Raw genomic sequence first — 4,056 nt, forward strand, 5'->3', positions numbered from 1 at the left:
TCTCTGTCTCTGCATTAAAGTATAAATATATAGTCTACTGTATATCTTCATGTCTCTGTCTCTGTATTAAAGTATAAACACATAGTCTACTGTATATCTTCATGTCTCTGTCTCTGCATTAAAGTATAAATACATAGTCTACTGTGTAGCTTCATGTCTCTGTCTCTGTATTAAAGTATAAATATATAGTCTACTGTATATCTTCATGTCCCTGTCTCTGTATTAAAGTATAAACATATAGTCTACTGTGTCTCTGTCTCACCTGGGGAAGTTGAGTAGACCAGAGGCGTGGTGTGAGAGTCTTCTTGACTACCGACTGGAGCGTCCAGTGTGATGATCTGATGCTGAGAGATTCCTTATATCCTGTCAGAACACCCAGAACAAAACGTCCCTGCAGGAGAGACACCGTTAGCGGGCCTGAGCCTGCTCTGATTGGGGGTTAGTCCTGAGGAATGAATACCTGGACAGGTTCCAGTTTTACTTGGTAGCTGCTGGGACATGTCTCCCATCCATCATGTAACAGTCACAGGAAAACATACTTCAGATACAGTAATATTCCACTATAAGTCCTAATATAATTTGATACAGGTCATAAACAGCTTATTCTGTTTGAACATCCCGTAAAGACCGGTTTATGAATTAAGTGATTTCCTATTGAGACATGTGGGATGTGCCGGTATTATTCGGGTTTTAGAAGCATTCTTTGGACATGTGGACATCACATTGGTGATAAGCGTCTCAATCTGTTTTTTTAAAAGTAGTTTAGGAGAGTTTAGGGTGGTGGTGGGGGGGAATGAAACAACGGCAGGCTATAGAATTTGTAAAGATGCAAGGCACAGTGGTCACACAACAACTTATACCTGCAAATTATATACATAACGAAAATGTGTTTGGTGCATCCACCTTCTTTATCAAAAAGTTTTGGTATCGTATTAAAATCTGCAAAACTGGTCCTGTATTTACTGGGATCCATATCAAATATTGCAGTTTCCCAGACCACTAGTTCAGGACCAGTTTGCGGCTCTGTGTTGTGGCCTCTGTATTTGTGTTGCAGCGTCTCTAATGCCGGGCTTTGGCTACATTACTCAGAACAAGACTGGAATATTGTGTGCATGTAAATGTAGTCAATGCATTTAACAGAACTACATTTCCTCAGCCCAGGATGTTAAATAATAATAAGTTATGTAATCTTCCTTATGTAAACCTACAATTAAGCTTTTTTATTTTATATTTGCCCTTTACAAACCAAAGGTGTCCTGGCCCGCTTACTGAAATCCAAGGTGCAGTGGTTCCTGTTTAAATGGGTTAGCAGGACCTTTCCACAGATACTGGGACACACCTACTGCACTGGGAAATATAAACTCTATTTTATAGATGATCTCACCACGTAGAGTCCAGTTTTCTTGGAAGTTGCTGAAACACATCTTGCACCGAATAAACCTGATCAGCATCGATGCGTTTAACAGAAAGACCTTAACTGAGGCCAGGGAGCTTATTAGTTTAGGTAACTTTCATTACATAAAACCACTAGAACAACTTATTATGAAGTAATTTCTAAAATTATAATGGTTTAAATAAGAGATGCTCTTGATTGATCAACTGCTGATTATGATTGGTCGATCGGCTCCTTCTTAAAAAAAAAGAAAAATACACACACAGTAAGACAAAAATGACATTTATGGTACAAAAGATTAAAACACATCAACAGCAAAGAAACATGTTTCATGATATCCTGGGATCCAGGTCTTAACGGGGAGAGTTCTTGATCCTGCTGGGTCCAAACGACGGGACTGCACATCACCTGTTAGAAGGCCGAACATAGTATTCATAGTTTAAATCATGCATGGAGTCAGAAGAGACGCTGTCAGCGAGCCTGAGCATGCTCCTATTGGGGGTTGGTTGAAAGGAATCTGCAACAGATGGAAAGATTAACACTGCTTCTGTATATATTAGTGTGTATTTATATATATGTTAGTGTGTATTTTTGTATGTGTAAGCACAGTGTGAGTAACAATGCTCCAAAGAAAAATTCCTCGTATGTGTCCTCATACCTGACAAATAAAGCTGGTTCTGTGAAAAGAATACTTTTTCTTCCTCTTTCAAAGTGTTAGTGTCGTTCCACAGATATTGAGAAACACCTACTGGGAAATATAACTAAATATGATAGATAGGATGAAACTTTGTCCTAGAGAATGATTATTCATCTCCTCTAAAAAAATAAGAAACACACACACACAAAGTAAGATACAAATAAACATATCATACAAAAGATTAAAACACATCTACAGCAAAGAAACATGTCAAATTAATGTTCACTTTTGACCTGGAAGGACCAGTTTATGGTTAACAGGATGACAACACGAGGGTTAAGAGCAAGTGGCAAAATTGTAGATTTGTTGTACATCTAAACTGACTGCAACTGCCTTTCTCTGCAAAGGAACCAGATACAAACTTCAACCTACGTTTGTGACTCTTACTCAGCGATACAGAGGATTTGTATAAAAGTATTAGTGTTATAGTACTATGAAAAGAAATATCTGGAATCTTCACTGTTAAAATCACCCTAGCAACTAGGAGAAGAGGTGTCATTGGTCAGCTAACATGTCATGATGGACTAACTGACCAACTGATTGACTTCAGGCCTCAACACCAACAGCTGTTTCATAGACAGACTGGGAGAGGAGAGGAGGACAGCGCCGAGGAGTTATCTGTCAGCTAACATGATGGACCGGTCAGGATGGACCCCACCTTCAAGACTCCATGTAAATAAACAGTCATTTTAACATCGTAAACATACTTTCTTCAGAGTCGACAGAAACCAAACTGTTGTGAGGAGGCAGGAATGAGGACCCAATTGCAGAGACGAGGAGGAAGGTTGGAGCCGGTAAACAGGGGGTGTATTTAACACAGTTCAATACAAAAACAAAAAAACAATCCACAAGGAACACAAGAGCCAGATATCGGGGGGAAAATCCAAGAGTCCCAAAAATAAAAAAACCACAGGGGTCCGGGGGGAAAAAAGGCCAGGTAACAAACAGAACTAAAATACAGGGAAAACTCAAAGGGAATTCCGGTAACAGGAACAACAGTAGCATCAGGAACAACAGGAGCACGAAGAACAATAGGAGCACGAAGAACAATAGGAGCACGAGGAACAACAGGAACACGAGGAACAACAGGAGCTCGAGGAACAACAGGAGCATCAGGAACAACAGGAGCACGAGGAACAACAGGAGCACGAAGAACAACAGGAACACGAGGAACAACAGGAGCACGAGGAACAACAGGAGCATCAGGAACAACAGGAGAATCAGGAACAACAGGAGCATCAGGAACAACAGGAGCACGAGGAACAACAGTAGCATCAGGAACAACAGGAGCATGAGGAACAACAGTAGCATCAGTAACAACAGTAGCATCAGGAACAACAGTAGCATCATGAACAACAGTAGCATCAGGAACAACAGGAGCATCAGGAACAACAGTAGTATCAGGAACAACAGTAGCATCAGGAACAACAGGAGCATCACGAACAACAGTAGTATCAGGAACAACAGGAGCATCAGGAACAACAGTAGCATCATGAACAACAGTAGCATTAGGAACAACAGTAGCATCATGAACAACAGTAGCATCAGGAACAACAGGAGCACGAGGAACAACAGTAGCATCAGGAACAACAGGAGCATGAGGAACAACAGGAGCATGAGGAACAACAGTAGTATCAGGAACAACAGGAGCATCAGGAACAACAGGAGCATCAGGAACAACAGTAGCATCATGAACAACAGTAGCATTAGGAACAACAGTAGCATCATGAACAACAGTAGCATCAGGAACAACAGGAGCACGAGGAACAACAGTAGCATCAGGAACAACAGGAGCATGAGGAACAACAGTAGCATCAGGAACAACAGGAGCATGAGGAACAACAGTAGCATCAGGAACAACAGTAGCATCAGGAACAACAGTAGCATCAGGAACAACAGTAGCATCAGGAACAACAGGAGCATGAGGAACAACAGTAGCATCAGTAACAACAGTAGCATCAGGAAC

At 41.0% G+C, this 4,056-nt stretch overlaps 1 protein-coding gene across 3 annotated transcripts in view; it reads right to left on the reverse strand.

Moving 5' to 3' along the window:
• LOC117940896 (NACHT, LRR and PYD domains-containing protein 12-like) overlaps window positions 1–4,056 on the reverse strand; it is a 35,506-nt gene that overhangs the window by 30,358 nt on the left and 1,092 nt on the right. For 2 of the 3 annotated variants that reach the window (XM_034866021.1, XM_034866019.1), the window contains exon 1: window positions 1,093–1,098. The exons of the other annotated variant lie outside the window; for it this stretch is intronic. The gene's annotated coding sequence lies outside the window, so the exon portion shown is untranslated. Of the gene's footprint in view, window positions 1–1,092; window positions 1,099–4,056 lie in introns of those variants that run through there. 3 annotated transcript variants of the gene reach the window in all.

The sequence above is a fragment of the Etheostoma cragini genome, unplaced genomic scaffold (assembly GCF_013103735.1).
Source record: "Etheostoma cragini isolate CJK2018 unplaced genomic scaffold, CSU_Ecrag_1.0 ScbMSFa_367, whole genome shotgun sequence".
Taxonomy (NCBI): domain Eukaryota; kingdom Metazoa; phylum Chordata; class Actinopteri; order Perciformes; family Percidae; genus Etheostoma; species Etheostoma cragini.